The sequence below is a fragment of the Moschus berezovskii genome, chromosome 23 (genome assembly GCF_049115385.1).
Source record: "Moschus berezovskii isolate FMDL1 chromosome 23, NW_MosBer_1.0, whole genome shotgun sequence".
Lineage (NCBI taxonomy): Eukaryota > Metazoa > Chordata > Mammalia > Artiodactyla > Moschidae > Moschus > Moschus berezovskii.
Genome location: NC_142482.1, coordinates 27715077 through 27733580, shown reverse-complemented (window position 1 = coordinate 27733580; position 18504 = coordinate 27715077). Strand labels below are relative to the sequence as shown.

General features: G+C 42.4%; 1 protein-coding gene across 4 annotated transcripts in view; it reads left to right on the top strand.

Annotated features, from left to right (window-relative positions):
* The window catches only part of USP49 (ubiquitin specific peptidase 49), a 76765-nt gene that overhangs the window by 2737 nt on the left and 55524 nt on the right, over window positions 1-18504 (top strand). Inside the window, exons 1-2 of one of the 4 annotated variants that reach the window (XM_088831349.1) lie at window positions 6586-6703; window positions 9882-9963. The exons of 1 other annotated variant lie outside the window; for it this stretch is intronic. The gene's annotated coding sequence lies outside the window, so the exon portion shown is untranslated. Of the gene's footprint in view, window positions 1-6585; window positions 6704-7210; window positions 7910-9881; window positions 9964-18504 lie in introns of those variants that run through there. 2 more of the 4 variants (XM_055407269.2, XM_088831351.1) reach the window with 2 other exon arrangements.

The following is an 18504-nucleotide window of genomic DNA, read 5'->3' as shown; positions in this document are numbered from 1 at the left end:
GAGGTGAGGCTGGAGTCAGGACCAAACTTCAGACCCAGGAGTCATGGCTTCCAGCATGTGTCAATGAGTGGCACCTGGACCTCTGTGTGGCCAGTTGATTTTAAGTGGAATGTGGGATACATTTTTATTTTAATACTTAAGCCTTATTCTAATATATATTAGAGAGAAATATAACTGGCACTTTTGTCTTATATGATGAGGATAGATAAGTTTTTTAAAGTCTTCTTACAGGGAACTAGTAAGTTATACTACAGGTGATACCTACCAGAGGCAGAATCTGGAGGAGGAAGGTGGATGCTAGAATTTGGGGAAGCGCTGTGTTCTTCTGTGCGTCGTCCGCTTCTTGATCCCTTGATAGTTCCTGCCCTTTGCTCCTGTGCTGTGCTTGCCCCTGTCTCCCCTGTAGCCATGCTGCCTCCTGCTTGCTTTCTTTTCTTTGGTCTTGAAGGACCAAGTCATCCTATGTCCCCCCCCGTGTTTGAGTGTCACTGTGTCACTGAAGGAATACCCAGGGATTGATCACTCCTTCCTAGCGCCAGGTCTGTCCCAGCCCACTGTATCCAGTGTTCATTCCTGAGGCTTCAGGATGAGAGGGGTAGTGAGAAATTTTCTCCCCAAATCCTAGAAAGTGAGGGGCTGCTGCTTCTGCTAAGTTGCTTCAGTCGTGTCCGACTCTGTGTGACCCCATAGACGGCAGCCCACCATGCTCCCCCGTCCCTGGGATTCTCCAGGCAAGAACACTGGAATGGGTTGCCATTTCCTTCTCCAATGCAGGAACGTGAAAGTGAAGTCACTCAGTCGTGTCTGACTCTTAGCGACCCCATGGACTGCAGCCCACCAGGCTCCGTCCATGGGATTTTCCAGGCAAGAGAACTGGAGTGGGTTGCCAGTGCCTTCTCCGAAGGTGAGGGGAGTGGTTATAAATTCCCACCTAAGTGTGTCCTCTAGGTGTCAAAAGTTAAGACTTAAAACTCCCCCCAAGGTGAGTTTCTGCCATTGCATGGAGCATTCCAAAATCAGTCTCTTGGGTTACAAGGGACCCTTGAGGTCACACAGTTTGACTGTCATTCAGTACCCATAACTTTACACCATCCCTCCCAGCGATCATGAAGCCTTGACTTCACCTCATCTAGGGAAGTCTCTTCCCTGTTTATTTCACTTTTGTCACTACCTCTGAGACAAAAATCAAAACCTACCCGTTCTTTCCCTCCCAGGTTGTGGACACTGTCTGGTACTTAATGAGGGAATTGATCATTAATTGGTGCTGGAGTATAAGCGGACTATGGTTCTAACTCTACTACAGGTTCTCAACCCCTGAGGGAGCCTTAGGGAGCCTAAGATGCCTTGAAAGTGGACACAGCTTTGTGGAGAAGTGCAGTTCTCTGGGAATAGGATTTATAGGGTTCATTAAAGTATCTAAAGATCTGTGATCCAAAAAAAAAGAATCTCTGAAGGGAGCACATCCTGAAAGGAAAGAACAGGAAGGCGAAGATAAAGCAGGTGTGAGATACATCCAGCTGACTAACCACACGCGAGACCTTCCCCTGCCTTTCGGACCTTCATCTCAGGTCCATCCCCTTCAAAGTTTTCCCTCCTTCATTTTTATAGTCCTCAGGCCTTTCAGTCAGTTTCTGGGAAGTTGCACTGTGTCCCTGCTCTTATCTCTCCTATAGGTTCCTGCTTCTCTTTTCTCTATGTACACACAACCTCTTAGAAATAAGTAGGAGGGATTATGTCAGGAGCATCTTTATAGCCCACTTTGTGGCCCAGGAGTTACTCTTCCATGTGACTCAGCCCACGGGGTCTGAAGATTACCCTGTTATAATGGCATCTGGCTTCATGAGCGTATTTTCATTTTTCAGGATGGTGTGATCGATGAGGTGAGAAATAGTTCGTCGCCTCTGAAATGAAATTAGTGAGTTGAAAAGATTCTTGGAACTCTCAGGGCAAAGAGCCCTAATTCTCTTGTGGTCTCTGTTTTATTTACCAATACAGCCCTGCTGCATCAGATGGCACAGACCTGTTTTTCAAGGTTAATATGAATTCTACTGAGTTTTCTTTGGAGGCTTTAAAGAAGAATTTAGGGACCACGTTTGTATATTCTAGATTGTATAAAGGCAGAATTCAGTATTGAACATCTTCTGTCATGTGGGAAAGGCAAGGCTTGGAATGTGGAGGTGACAGGACAGATGTTCTGAGGCAGCCTCCTAAAGGGAAGAGAACACGGCTTTAGGAGACAGATGGCTGTGTGCTTGCCACAGTGCCGTCCCTAACCTGCCAGGTAACTTCAATCACGTTGGCCTTTCTGGGTCTCATCTGTGTAGTGGGAGCGATGATGCCCTTTGTATTTCATAGGCTTGTTGAGAGGCTCAAGGGAGAAGAGGTGTGAGAGTGCCTTGTAGGCAAATGATGCTGCCTCTGCTCTTGCATCTTTTTAATGGCACTAAAGGTACTGTGTATGGTTAGGATGTTGAAGACGGGAAGCTGCATTAGCGGCTACTATTTGGTAGCAAATTAAAATTCTGCTCCAGTGCAAAGGAAATGGTTGTAATAGTGAGCAATGTGGGGAGAGGGTCCAGAGAAAGTGTCTATCATACAGGTATATTTTTGTAACCAGATCAGTGAGCATAGTTGTAGGGACTATAATATTTACTCACAGGGTTGAGATGTTTACTTGTTCTCCTACAGCCTAAAGGAAAAGAAGCTGAACTAACAACAACAAAAAAAAGGGCGGGGGGTAGAAATTACTGTATCTTCTTTGGGGCTTCCCTGGTGGCTCGGAGGATAAAGCATCTGCCTGCAATGCGGGAGACCTGAGTTCGATCCCTGGGTTGGGAAGATCCCCTGGAGAAGGCAGTGGCAACCCACTCCAGTATTCTTGCCTGGAGAATCCCATGGACGGAGGAGCTTGGCGGGCTACAGTCCATGGGGTCACAAAGAGCCGGACAGGACGAGTGACTTCACTTCACTTTCATGCAATACATCCATCCCTGTTTCTCCTCGGTTCCCGAGTCTTAGTTGTGCCTGCTTCTCAACTGTTTTTGATACAGATGTACGTGGTGGCTTTACTTGCAGCCAGTGGTGTCTAAGTTCAGTGTTCCTGATTGTGTTTTCCATTCCTCATTGATGAACCACCTAAGCTGTTAACTCTGAAGTCCTAATAAAACCTTTTTGTTAGCTATCCTACGTAAGCTTTTCCTATTTTAATTATCTAAAATAGCCTTTTTAATCTTTCTGCTTCCATCTGATGCACCATTCTCAAACTTGTTGGTATCAGGATTCCTTGATGCTCTTAAAAATTAACTGAGTACCCCAAAGAGCCTTAGTGTGGGTTGTATCATTGATGTTTAATTAAAACTTACTTATAATGAAAAAAATGATTAAATGATTAATTAAAACTTATTTATAATGAAAAAGTATTAATTCATTTAAAGGTAACAATAAACCCATCACATATTAACATAAATAAAATATTTTAATGAAAAGTAACTTTTTTCCAAAAAAATTTAGAAGAATGGCATTGTTTTATATTTTTGCAAATCTCTTGAATATCTAGCATAGTAGAAGACAATGGATCCTAGTGTCTGCTTCTTTAGTCAGTCTGTTGAAATTTGTTATTCAGTTGAAGAATGTGAAGAAATCCAACCTCACACATTCTGGGGCTTCCCAGGTGGCTCAGGGGTAGAGAGTCCACCTGCCAAGTGGGAGATGCAGGAGCTGCAGGTTCAAACCGTGGGTCAGGAAGATCCCCTGGAGAAGGAAATGGCAACCCGCTCCAGTATTTTTGCCTGAGAAATCTCATGGACAGACGGACCTGGAGGGCTACAGTCCATGGGGTCACAAAGAGTCAGCTGTGACTGAGCGACTGAACCACCACCACCACAGTGCTGCTGTCCTCCAGTCATTGGGGATGTTCTTTGATGCTCCATCGCAGCTCTGCTGAAGGCTAGTTGCAGTGTGGAATCTCAGAGTCTATCAGTGAGCTTTCTCTACTCTGTTATATTAACATTGATTAGTTTATTTTGCACTGTGAAGGGCTCTTTTAACCATACACGATTTTGTAGCATGCATTGGTCGTTTGGAAAATACTGCAGATCCTTTAAATGTTGACACATTTCATTCTACAATATCAAAAAATCATTATTTGTTAATATCACCATCAATCTCAACAGAAAAGTCTTGGGAAGATATTAAGCTCAGAGTGGTGGATATATTTTCAAAAATCCTAAGTTTTGCTTGAGAGCTTGAGTTTGATCATTACTAACAAATGCTGTCGGGCTCAGTTTGTTTATTTCTGAGGAAATATCTGTCAGATACCCAAGGCTGAATGACTGTTAGCTGTTCTTCCAAGTGAAAATGGTATTGCATGAATTGCTAATTCAGGTCAAAATTCAGAGAAATTGAACAGGTGCTTTTCCTCAAAAGAAACTTTATAAGGCACCAAAGTGCTTTATGTCTTTATCTACTTAATCACATAGAACAGTATTATTGAAAAAATATGTTCTTACATAAAGTTTTACTTTAGTGTTTCATCAAGCACTTCCTTAAAGTGACACGGTTATCATTCTTTTTCCCGTGACTGGATGGCAGTGAAGACTGTGTTGACTGCTAGTACAGTTTAGTGCCATTTCCTCCATTTGTGTTATGGACGCCGCAATCTTACCCATTGTTACTTTTGTATCATTAGCGCAAATGTCATCACAGTGACAAAGGCAAGTAGTATCTTACTACTATGAAAACAGTTTTGATTTCAGGGATCCTCCTGAAAGTCTTTGGATCACCAGGGCTCCACAGGCCACACTTTGAGAACCACTGGTCTAATACATACAGTACTGAGAACTGCTTTTTTGCAGGCACCGCTTCCTTCAGAAGTCTTAAGTGACTCCAAAATCCTTCACTCAAAAAAGCACCTATAAATGTGTCAGGAACTTTGTTAGAGAAATAACATTGAATAAAATACGATCTTTATTCTCCAGAAATTTTCTTGAGGGTTTGGGGAGCAAGAGGAGAAAGTAGATAATTGAGGCATTAAAATGTAAGATACGAATTCCTTAAAATTACGTTAAAGGTGTTAGCAAAGGGAGTGCTAAATTTTAGGTCTTAACTTGCGGGCTTCCCAGGTGACTAGGTGCAGGAGATGGAGGTTTTGATCCCTGGGCAAAGAAGATCCCCTGGAGGAGGAAATGGCAACCCACTCCAGTATTCTTGCCTGAAAAATCCCATGGAGGGCTACAGTCCATGGGATGTAGCCATGGGATGGCCAAGAGTCACACACTGAACAGGAACACTGAGCTCTTGAACCACGTGGCAGATCCTCATCAAATCAATTAATCAATCACTCGGTCTTATCGCTTCATCAGAAGTTTTTAAAGTGTTTAAGTTAGTTACCTTTGGAAATTTCAGAGTTGACTCCAGGCGTTGTAGATTCATGCTTACACATGCACATGCTCTTCCCCCTTCTTATTTAGTTTGTTGTTGTTCTTTGGCTTCTGTTGCTTCTCTATTTCATATTTACAAGTGTGTAGCTTTGAGCCAGTGTAGGTAGTAAGGAATATGTTTCTTTTCCTTGCGCTTGTATTTAAACGTAAGCCTTTACCTGCAGTTGGGTGATGTAACAATGTTGGTCTTATTTGGAGGAACTTACCCCCGCCCCCCCAAACTATGTCAGGACAGTGCACCCAAGAGGCTACTCGGGAAGGAAACTTTTTCTGAGGCTGAGAAGATTTGTAGAAATTGCCGCAGTTCTGTTTCCCTGGAGTCTCCACCGCCACCTTCTGCTGAACTTCTTCAGTTTACTGCAGCAGCGAACCACTTCCTTAGGGGAATTTCCATAAAAAGGCGGAATCCCGACTGGGTCATCAGTGGCAAAAGTCAGATAGTTGCTCCATTCGCCTGGGAACCAATAGTAACTTCTTCAAAAGCTGCCTCAGGATCTCTCGGACACCGTGAAAACTGACAGTCTTATTTTTAACAGAACAAAACCTAAACCTATACGGTATAATGAGGAAGGCTTTCCCGCGTGGCAGTGGGAAGAGATGTTAAAGACGCTCCATCCAAAAGGAGTGCGGGGAACTACCGCAAGATTCCTTTACTGTTCCGCAGGCTGATGGGCGGCGGAGATGGGCTCTTGTGAATCTCTGGTCCTTTAAGGAGGAGGGACGGCCGTAAGACTCTGTACCTTTAAGAGTCTCTTTGTCTGGAAACCTTATTTACCCTCCTGTGCCTCAACCAAACTTCGACCCGCGATTCACAACTCCCCTCTACGCCGCCGCCCCTTACTCCAGGCTCAAGTCGGCCGCGCGTCGGTGGCTAACCCTAAACTTGGCGGCCGCCGCGCGAACCCCCGGAGAGGATGTCTGTGCCGGGTCGGGGCCCTGCGCTGCGCCGTTGGCGCAATGCGGGGCCCGGGGGGCGGGGCTCCGGCGGGCGGGCCAATGGGCGGGAAGGGGGCGGGGCCGGGTTCGGTTGTCTCGCGCCCTGGTGACAGCTCGCGCGTGCTGATGATGGCGGTAAATAGAGGGGGGTCGGGGGAGGGGGCGGAGGAGGTGGGGCGGCCGCCAAGGGGGTAGCTCCAGGGGGTGGGGGCACGGGAACCGGCGAGGACGCGACGGCCAGGGATCCCATTCGGAGGCTCGGAGGCGGGGACAGGAGTCTCCGGCACACTGGCCCTCCCCTTTAAAGAAGCAAAATCCTCACACACCGGGTGAGGGGCGACAAAGGCGGCGCGCGGCTAGCGGGCGGGAGGAGCGGCGGCAGGGGGCGGGGCCGCGGCGCCGGCGGGCTGGGGGCGCCCGGGGCGGGGGTCCGCGGGAGGCGAGGGCCGGCTGTCCTGGCGCGCCGGCCCTTTATTTTGGCGGGGTGGGCGGCCGCTGGGTTTGGGGTAAAAGCCTGGAGGGGAGAAGGGAAGGCAGGATTGGGGGCGTTTCGGGGGAACGGATCTGAGAATGAGATGAGGATTAAGGGGAGAAAGGGGTAGAAGGCAGGGAGAGGAGTGAGGGAAGGCCAGCCCAGGAGGTGGGAAGGAGGCAAAGCCCAGGCTGGGTGATCAGGAACCCGGGCTGGGAATGAGGTTGGGGGGACCGAGCCCGGAAAGAGGGCTCCCCGGGTTAGGTGTGAGAGCAGGGTTCTGGAGGGGAAAGCTTGGTCGGGGATGGTAGTGTGGCGAGGGTTACAGGGGTGAGAGTTGGAAGTGGAAGGCAAGGAGGGGCAGAGCTAGGGGAGTAGTTGGGAGTAGAGGAGAGAGAGTGATTAAGAGCCAGACGTGACAAGGGTGTGAACTAGTGCAGAGCGAGATGAGCTGAACGACTAGGACCGGCGATGGGTGGGAACTGCGAGGTTCTGAGAAAGGTATGGGTTAGTGGAAGGGCAGTGGGTGTGAATTCTTGAAAGTGAGGAAGAGGGGAACTAAACACTGGACTAGTAACCAGGTGGAGTTAGGAATAAGTGCGGCCGATTTGGAAGGGTGAAAAGCAATGGACATGAGAGATGGGACGTTTGTAGGACAATTCGGGGGCCAGAAAAGCTGAAAGGAGAAGAGAGTGAGGGTGTGAGAAGTGATGGCGGTCTGGGACAGGGTTACTGGGGAATTGTGTTAACCGCCGAGGTTCAGCAAGATCCAAGGTCCAGACAGTGAGGTAAAGAGACAAGACTGAAAGCAGAGGGTGAGAGGAGCAAGGAAGAAATGGACCCCAGGATTTAAAGGATGAGATGGGGAGTGAGGGAAGAGAACAGGGTTAAGGGAAGCTTGGGGAAGCCTGATGGATTTCAGCCTGGGGGAGACTGCACAGGGGTGGGGATCGAGTATGCAGTTGGGGGAGATGCTCCAGAAGGTCTGCATGGGTCAGGGCACAGACGCTGTAGTGAAGAATCAAGAGTAGGGAGCCTTTGGTGCAGAAGAGGAGGAACCATGGTGAGTGAAAAGAGACCTAGAGATAGGGTCAAAAACTAAAAAGTAACAGTGGAGGTGGGGGGTGCAGGAAAGGAGTTCTTTGTTGAGAAGAGAACTGTTAGTGTATTGAAAGTGTGAGTCCTTTTGTCCATGAAATAGGAAATTCCAGAACCCTTTTTCTCTCTTCAAGGAATCTTGACTCTGCTTCCACCTTTCATGGTTTTTTAAATCGACTTTTCATGTCCACTTTGAAAAGATGAGACTCATTTTGATTTTGTTCTTGTATGAATGATGAAGTGTCAACTGGGTGCTGAGAAGCTCTGCCTTTTACTGGTGTTGTGATCATAGGAAACTGGGTTGTATTTCCAGTGTGGTTGTGCCTGTATGTGTGACAGTTTTGTGTTGTAGCAGTGTGGTACCTGACAAGCGCTAGGCAGTGCTTTCTCGACAGCATTTTTATTTTCAGTGGAGAGCACCCTGTTGTTGAGATAGATAAAGATGAAAATCTTTTTGTTTTGTTTAATCAATCAAATTTCTGTCTACTTGTTTTTGATGGCTGGAGAATATTGAAATCATTTCAGAGAAAGGCAAATAGCCAACCAGGGAAGTTCACAGGGGAAGATGTAAATCAGGGTGCTGAGGGTTTTAGCTGCCTTTAGCTTTGTGTGTGACTTTTTATACTGTAGTAGAGAACTCACCCATTTAACAAAAATGGAGTAAAGAAAGGGAGATTTAGAATAGTAGAGGATTTTACAGTGGGATTTATCTTTCAGTTAAATAATGGGTTTATGAGTAATTTTTATCATAACCTGTAAGATAATGCATGCTGGAGCCTTGGACAGCTCCACTGCCTCTCCTGTTTTGTAGTTGTGAATTTTCTAGAATAAGTTTTTGATATTTAAGACACCTTTGGGAATTTAAAGGGAGATAAGAAATTTGGGACAAAATTTAGGTTATTCTTAACCAAGTATTTTGTTTTGATGATTTTTAATCCTGAAGCTTTTACATTTAGCTAAGAATATGAACAATTCTTACTTTACATTTAATGGTACCAAAGGACAGCATATAATTTACTTAAGAGAAAACCACAAACTGTTCTTGAGACTCATACGAGGTTATTTCATTGGTGTACGTTCAGATACACAAATATGCTTTTTCTTCAAAATTGGGTAAATTTTGGATTGCCACTGTTTTCTGGGTATTTGTATAAATAGCAAAGATCACCTTTATGGCATCTGTGATAGTAGGCAAAGATTAGATTTTAATTAGTGGACATCAGAAACATTGGTCATTAATGTAGGTGAGTAATTTAGAATATTAAATTTCTGGATTCAGCTGCTGTGTTCATGGACTCCAGATTCTGTGGAGCAGGTGTTCAAGGTGACTAGATTGGTTTAGCAGTTTGACAGGATTTTTTAAAATTACTATTTTTCCTGCTAAGTTTCAAGAGGATTAGTCTGAAGTGTTAACTTTCAAACTGAAGAGTAACTTTGGTATGGGGCACCTGTTTCTATAAAATATGTGTGTGTGTTCCCGTCCTTTCTAGATGTGTTTGGCAGTGCTGGTAGGTTGTATTCTGTCTGTGGCATTGCCATTCTTATAATATAATTGTTTTGTACTTGATATCTTAATATAAATTACTTTAGACTTACTTGGTAATGATGAAGAAGAAAATATAAACTAGAAGATAAACCAAAGGAAAGTCCATTTGGGCCTTAGCTGTTGTTTCTGTATCCTGCTGTAGTGTGTTAAGTCTCCACTTCTCACTGTAAATGGTTATTTCTCAGTTGATATTTCTCTTTCAGTACAAATAATTCTATTTGTCAGTAAGGAATTCAGTGATAAATTTAAGTTTTATTTCCATTTTTTCATCAAGCAGAATTCTACTCAGTTTATTTTGGCTACAATCTTATTTGCTAAGGCGAAAACTTTTAAGTTTATTTATTCAACCAATAGGTTGTATATAATTAAATGTTTTTCTGGTTAATCGTAGATTCTTTGGATGGGAAGAAACCTTGAAAGGACCTCTAGTTTATCCTGCAACTCCAGTCAATATCCCACTTAAGTCATCCCAGGTAGATAAAAATTTATCCTCTTTGTGTAAATCTTCAGAGGTAATGTGGCAACCTTTGTAGGTAATATTTTCCAGCATTTAATTATTTTCTCTAATAGGACAGTCTGTATTCTACCCAGAATACAGAACAAATGCAGAACTAAAATACAATATTTGTGCTTGTCTTCTCTTGCCCCATTCTTGATACTATAGTAAGCAGATATTTATACTCAGAAGTCAAGATGACCTTATTTCTTCATAAACTCGGTAATAGTAGCTGCCCATATATAGCGCTTTTGTGTCAGACATTGTTGTAAGCTCTTTGCAGACTGTAACTCATTTACTCCTTCCAGTAGTCCTATGAGGGTGGCACTGCTACTGTTCGCATTTCACATGTGATGAAACACAAGGGCCTAGAGGGTAAATGACTCGCCCAAGGTTATATTCAGACATTTCTACAGCTACTTGTTTGATAGTTGATAATCTTGTAGTATAGATTATACTGTTTTTTTTTTTAAATCAGGTAATAACTAAAGGATAGATTTAATCTTTTAGTTCATAAGGTAGGGTGAGGTGGGGATAGGGTTTGAACCTTGGCATTTTATGGGCAGTCTACTTTAGTATTACCTCTGCTTGACTGCTGTGAAGTGATCCATCACCATGCTTTTCAGATTATTTTATCCCTAACCGGTCTTGTTTGCCAGTCCTTAAATTAGCCCTAGATTCTGTCATTAACCATTTCTCAGTTCCTTCCTAGATGGGGAGCTTGGACAGACACCATGAGGGCTGTGTTTGATGCAAAGATTGCATCAGGGTTCTTACATTGTGGTATATTTTTCCTTACAAAATTGTATTTTTAAAACAAAACAAATCCAAGTCAATAAGATGCCTAATTGTATTTCAGATTGATTGTTGTCAACTTTTTTAGCTAGAAAGAGGCCCTTGGCTTTTCCTCAGTGGGTGACAGTATCTCATCTGAAGACCTCTGTGGTATATAACAAGACCACACAGGTTTGTAGATGAGAGATTATTTGCCCACCGAGGGAAAAATGGAACTCAGGTTTCAGTGTGGATATCTATCCATGAAGAAAATCTGTTCAGATTCCTGCTGATTTTTTCCCCTGTATTCTCTTTGTATGTGCCTATGCAAGCAACATGCTAAATACATTTATGCATGCTTTTTGTTGTTGTTTAGTCACTAAGTTGTGTCCGACTCTGTGACCCCATGGACTGTAGCCCACCAGGCTCCTCTGTCTGTGGGATTTTCTAAGCAAGAATACTGGAGCGGGTTGCCATTTCCTACTCCAATGCATGCTTTGATTTGTTTAAATAATTGATCCACTCTTTTTGTTTTTTTAGAACAGTTTTAGGTTCACAGTAAAATTGAAAGGAAAGTACAGAGATTTCCCTGACCCTATACCTGCATAACCTCCCCCCATTATCAATATCCCTCACCAAAATGGTTTCTTAACAATTGACATTAAAAAAACAAGTAATAATTTTTTATTATTAGTGTTTTCTAAGTACCCAGCATGAGTTAAGTATGTGAATTGTTTGAAACTCAAAACAACATTAGGAGAAACCTTCTTTGTGGTGATTTTACTCAATTTTTTTGGTGACTTTGGATTTTTTTACAGTTTTCAAATTTTATAGAAAAGTTGCAAACATGATACAGGGAGTTTATGTATACCTTTTTTCAAATCCAGGAATTGTTTTATTTTGCACCATTTGTTTTATTATTTTCTCTCACTTGTGTATTTTTTTTCTTTTATATTGAGGTATAGCCGATTAACAAACAATGTTGTGATAGTTTCAGGTGAACAGCGAAAGGGACTCAGCCATACATATCCTCACTTGTATATTTTTAAAGAAGTAAGTTTGAAAGAAAAATGGATATGAAGGCCTTAATCTTGAAAAGGGAAGAATGGTTTCAGTATATCAGCAAGTTGGTATGTGTTTGATTTCAGTCAAGCATGTGAGGCAAAAGAATCTCAGGATTGGACTTTGAGTGGATTTTGCGGTTTCATGGTTTGTTGTCCTCATGATATTTTGAAAAACATTCCTCATCAGCAAAAACTGTCCTGGTCTGCCCTTTTGTAGGGGCCTTCTTAGTACATTGGACAGTATGCTTACACAAAGTGGTCCTCAGCATCTGCCAGCTCTGGATGATGTGTGGGTGATTACTGCGTAAAAACAGGAGCCACAGCACCGTTCAACACCTTGACTGAGACATATTTAAGTGAAATACATGTTTTCCCTAAAGACCCTCTGTTGCTTCGAGGAACTGGAAAAGATGTAAGTGTAAAATAGACTGCCTGAGAAACATTGCTTGCAATTAATACAAGTAGGTTTGCCTTATGGTAAAGAGATGAATATAAATATCGTAACATTCTATTACCTCCCCCCAAATAAACCTAAATCTGGGGAGTCTTTTCAATTGTTGGAATATGAAGGAATTTCACTGACCCTCTCCCCATTGCCAGCATCCAGCTCATCCTTCATCTTTATGAAAATGGTAGCCTGTCCATTTGATAAAGGCGTGACCTGCAGAATGAGGCCTGTCTGATTTCAGCTGAAAGGATTATGAACTGAATTCTAACCAAGGTGAAATATAGCACTTGTAGCCAGCCCCCACCCCCCGCCCCCTCTAGTGATCATCAAAGCTATAAAATATAGCTCTTATTAAAGCTGGTGATAATAATGAAAAACACTTTGCTTTTACAGGGATGAGAAAATTACAAATTATTGGAAAAGCTTTCTTTCCAGTCATGTGTCATTGTTCTGAGTCATGGGCAGTTTTAGAGACTATACTACTGTTCCTTTTCCATTTACATGTTAATAGAAGTCTGAAAAGTAAGACACTCTTCTGAAATTTCCAGGGTTGTTTTTATTATGTGTCAAGTTGTAAACAGCATTCTGTGACAGGTATTTTCTCTCTTTGTCTCCTATTGAGCTAATTAGTAATTTACACTCTAGTAACATCTCTTTCAGCCTTGCATTTTCGGCGTGTGAAAATGCCTGCTATTCTGCGCCTTCCATGCAGCCTGGGCTAGCAAATGATGGGGGGCAGATGTTGGTTAGCACATCAGAAGGATCACGGATAAAATTTATTTTTGTGTTGTGTTTTTATAAACATACAGGCTTTTTGTATCTGCCCATCCCCTGCCATGCTGCCCCCGCCCCTCCACCATTCAAATAGAAATGTTATGATTTGCAGTCCAGAGCTACTGCCCTTCCTTCAACTTTGAATTGTTTTCTATTCTGTCTCCCACCCTCACCCCCACCCCCACCCCCAGGCTGTAGGATTTAGGGGGGATTAGCAGGGCAGTCTGGCTTAGTTTAGAGCCCAGGAAGCTGGTCTTCACTGCTCCCTCCCTTGGAGAGAATACAGAGCTCCTTGTCATTGTCTCCAGGGGCCAGCAGTGCCTCTCTTGCCGGGCAACGTGAGTGAGGGGTGGGAGGACAGCACTGCTGCTAGGGAGTTAGGAACATGCTTTTATATGACACTTGATTCTCTCCAAAGCAAAGACAGGCCCTACCTTTCCATCAGCATTTTCAAAATGCAGCCGCTAGTGAGCAGAAGACCATTTAGAGCTTGGCTTTAGGACTCTGTCACATTGGTGTTCCACTCTTTCCTGGCCCCATGCTATCTCTTTCAGTCTCTGACATGGGACTCTGACATCGATGTGTAGTGTCTGTCCTGTGTTCACTCGGATAGGCCATGTGATGTGAGCATGGTAATACAGCAGGAGCTTTTGACTTTGAAATAAAAGTCTTAAGGATCAGTTTGTACTGTGAGGAATAGAAATTTAAATTGAGAATTAAAGGAAGGGTAGAGAGGGGTTTACTGATGTATCGGTTTTGAGCCAAAACCTTTCTAGAATGCTCGATAATTTGTGGTACTTATTTTTGCAGTTAGGAATCCTCATTTATCAGGATAATAAGGTCACAATCCCTGTTAGAGCTAATTAGAGTCTCCGTGACAAAAATTGTTACCTGGAAGTAACCACAAAGAAAATCAGGTAAGAAAATGTGTGAATAGCTCAGTTCAGCCATCGTTGCTAATAGCATTATAATCATAGATGTCTGGCTTTTGGCAGTGAATCAGTATTCGTGAACAGAGGACATCTCATTTATGTTAGCATTCACTGAGTATGTGGGCTGTGGTAGCGTTTGGAACGTTTCTATGGTTGGCCACTGCTAATATTTACTTTCTTTACTCTCCTTTTTCTGTGTTCTAGTATAACTACCTATATCCACTGTCTTATTTGTATTAGATGTTCATGGCTAGATATTGATTACGCTTTTGTGCTTTCACATCTAAAAGAGGTCAAAGGTCAGATTAATAAACAGCATATGAAAAAATAAAATATCAAAGTGGCTTGATCATATGGGTATTGTGAGTTAAAAGTAAGAAAGTGAATGTATGACTATGAAATTGAATATATTCTTTTGAAAGAAACATTTCTACAATATATGGCCTAGTGTGAAGAACTGATAACTGTATGTTTCAAGTGAAAGGTAAATAAGTGTGCCTTAGTGAAGTGGATGGAGCAGCCTGGTTGGCTGCAGTCCGTGGGGTCGCTAAGGGTTGGACATGACTGAGCGACTTCACTTTCACTTTTCACTTTCATACATTGGAGAAGGAAATGGCAACCCACTCCAGTGTTCTTGCCTGGAGAATCCCAGGGACGGGGGAGCCTGGTGGGCTTCCGTCTATGGGGTCACACAGAGTCGGACACGACTGAAGTGACTTAGCAGCAGCAGCAGCAGCAGCAGTGAAGAGATCAAACTCATTTGTGGTGGCATCACTGTCTATTCCCAAAATGGTTAAACATTAACGTTGTTCCTAGTTATACTGTTAATATACTTCTTGAATTCTTTTTTCTTCATAGGCCATTCAACTTTGCCTACAGCTAACAAGTTCAAAACCTATTTAAGCTATAAATTCTAATTCTATTCCTTTAAGTAAATATAACATAAAACACAATTACCACTTTTTTTACCTGTTAGATTCAGAGATTAAACAAGTTGATGTGGCCAGTAGTAGATGAGGATGTGGGGAAATTGGAAGTCTCACTTTTGATGGGAATGTAAGTTTGAAGATAAATTTGGCAGTGTCTGTTGAAATTTTTTAAATTGGAGTATAATTAGCTTTACAGCGTAGTGTGTGTTCCTGCTGTGCAGCAAAGTGAATCAGCCATACATATCCATGCACTGCAATGTGCGTTTTCAGTCGTGTCCAACTCTTTGCAGACCTGTGGACTGTTCACCTCCAGGCTCCTCTGTCCATGGGATTCTCCAGGCAAGAATACTGGAGTGGGTTGCCTTTTCCTTCTTCAGGGAATGTTCCCGACCCGGGAACTGAACCTGCGTCTCTTACGTCTCCTGCACTGGCAGGCGGGTTCTTCACCAACTGAGCCACCAGGGAAGCCCTGTTGGAATTTTAAAGGTGCGTATCCTGTGACCTAGAGATTTTACTTTGAGAAATTTGTCCTATAAATATATTTATACACTTGCATGAAAAAATGAGTATAAAGTTTTTCTTGATAGCATTGTTTGTCCCTGCAAAGAGTGATGTCCATCAGCTAGGGACTGGCTAAATAATGTGTAGGGAGTCCATACAATGGAATACCATTAAGCTCTTAAGGAATGCAGAGAATCTCTTACTACTGATGTAGAAAGATGTCCATTTTTAAGTTGTTTTTTTTTAAGTCATGATATAGGACAATATAGAGTATTCCTATTTTTGTAAGATGTTAAGGAGTGCTATTGAGGTGTTGCTGTTTAGGAGGGAAAGTATTCACTTTTTGCACTTCCCTGGTGGCTGAGTGGTAAAGAATCCACCTGCCAGTGCAGGAGATGCAGGTTTAATCCCTAAGTAAGGAAGATTGCCTGGACAAGGAAGACAACCCACTTTAGTATTCTTGCCTAGGAGATCCCATGGATCCCTGGCGGGCTACAGTCCATAGGGGTCGCAAAAGAGTCAGACACGACTTAGAGACTAAGCAACAACAACAAATTGTCTTTTTCCTCTATGTACTTCTGTAGTGGTTGCTTTTTATAAGCAGGTGAAGAGGGGTTAATTAAGAGCATTTTCATGAAGGAAATTTCCATGGTAGTAAGGGAGGAGTGGGAGGCTGGCCAGAGAAGAGAACTGCTCTGTTCATAAGAGATATATGAGGTATGTCAGTCAAGCTTTTAAGTCAGAAATGAGGACTGGATGGCCGGAAGAGGGGATGTAGTGGAAGTCGAGAACATTTGGTGGAGATTTGAAAGGCAATGATAAAGAGCTTGCATTTGATTTGAAGAACAATCTATAAAATGGAGATGAGGATAGTACCTAGTCCTATTGAGTTGTCAGGATTAAAGTAAATAATGCATATAAAATATTCCGATTAATTAATCAGTTTTTATCTTTGGCTGTGCTGGGTCTTTGTTACTGCACGGGCTTTCTCTAGTTGCAGTGAGCGGGGGCTGCTCTCCAGTTGTGGTGTACGTACTTCTTATTACAGCGGCTTCTCTTGTTGCAGAGCTCGGGTTCTAGAACGTGAGGACTCAGTAGCTATGGCACATGGGCTTAACTGCCTGGCAGGGTGTGGAATCTTCCCAGATCAGGGATCGAACCTGTGTCCCCTGCGTTGGTAGTTGGATTGTTAACCATTGAACCACCAGAGGAGTCCTGTATAAAATACTTAAAACAGTGACTGACACGTACTTAAGTGCTCAATGTTGGCTGTTATTATTGAATGAACATACCTCATCTTTTGTAAGCCCGAATGAATTTATGTATTGTGTGTGGTGATAATTCTCCTCATCCCATTGACAGACATGTAGTTTGGATTTTTTCCCAGTAGTACTGACGGTTGGCCTAACCATACCTGTTCTTCACCTGTGATCCTCCCACCTGCTAACACTTGGATCAAAATCTGAAATCTGAATACAATTCTAGAGCTTTAGACATATGATGGCCTACAAGTTGCTCTTGGGTTTACCAGTATTATCATGTATCCTACCTAACATTTGGGGCCTGTAAAAAGATGGGAACAGATAATTTGGGGAGAAAAACATCATTTTCCATGCCCATGGAATGTGGAATAGATATGTCACTTTGCACCAAAAGTGTTAATCAGTTTTTGTTAGCAGTACAATGTAATGAGCGTATTAGCTACAACACCTTCCTTGGCAGCCAGCAATCCGCTTGTGAAATCATTTAGGAAACAGAAATCTGGTGAGAAGTATTCTTGAGCAATTGAAATACCTTTGCGGAGGGTGGAGGGGTGGGAATTACAAAGAACAAATAAAGTAGAAAAAACTTCTCTACCAAAAAGAAATTGTTTCACCACACTGAGAGCCATGAGAAGAGATGTTCTACTGTGGGCTAAAGATGTGACAGTGTAGTTTTTTAGGGCTGTAAAGCAAATCCTTTTTGCATTTTGATTTTTCACAGAAGTTTGTCACATAAAGAACTTCAAGGTATATTTCATGAAAAATATTTATAAAACTTTTAAGAATGGTGGATTTCTCATTTTATACTGTATATTCTAATGTAAGTTATTTTCCACTTCCAGTTAAAATGTATCTTAAAACACTTATCTTTTTGAGGTTTAAAAAAGTCAGCAGAAATAACAAGAAAAATTTATATTTAAGCACAGCACTTCACACTTAAGAGGTGTTCAGTAAGTTTTTATTGAATAAATTAATACAGGCATGAATGAAAAATATTATTCTGAATTTGGACTTCATACTCTGATTTGGGCACAGCCTAGCATTGCTGTATAAAGGCCTTCTGTTCAGCTCCCGTCTCCATGCCCATGTTCCTCTCCCACCCCACAAACACCCTCTCTAATGTGTTTGATATAGGTCCTTGATTCTATATACATCTTTATAAAATACTTAGTGATTTTTGTGTGTATGTATCTTTAATTCTGAAATTGTTCATCATACCACACTGCTGTAGAACTTGACTAGAGAATTCTGGTAAAAATGCTGTAGATGTTACTCTAGTCTTGACTTTTTTAGTTAGCACTGTTTTAAGATCTGTGTGTGTGTGTATATATTGGGCTGTACATGTAGCTAATTGCTCCTAAATGCAGCATGGTGTTCCGTGGTGTGCATCATTTCCCTAGTGATAGATGCCTAGGCTACTGCAAGCAGTGCTACCAATAGACAGTCTTGTCCATTATGGACACATTTGAGAGCTTCTTCGGGGTACAGGCTCAGGAGTGGTGCTGTGGCTGCTGAATGGTTGCATCACTCTACACCCCGCAGACACTGTGTTCCCAGCCTCCCCAGCATGTGGTATTGTCCACATTTCTAATTTTTGCCATTTAATAATGTCTCATTTTAATTTGTGTTTTCTAATTGCTAGTAAATTTGTGCATTTCTTCATATTCTAATTTTAATGTTTTTAAGCTGGAGGAACTTTTGGTTACACATTGTATTTTGCAAGATGTTAATATATTTTCTCAAACTTCAAAAAGGGAAGAGTGTCATCCTTATGCAGAATCTTATTGTTTTTCTTCCTGATTCCAAGAGATGATGAAATGAACCTTTTTCTAAG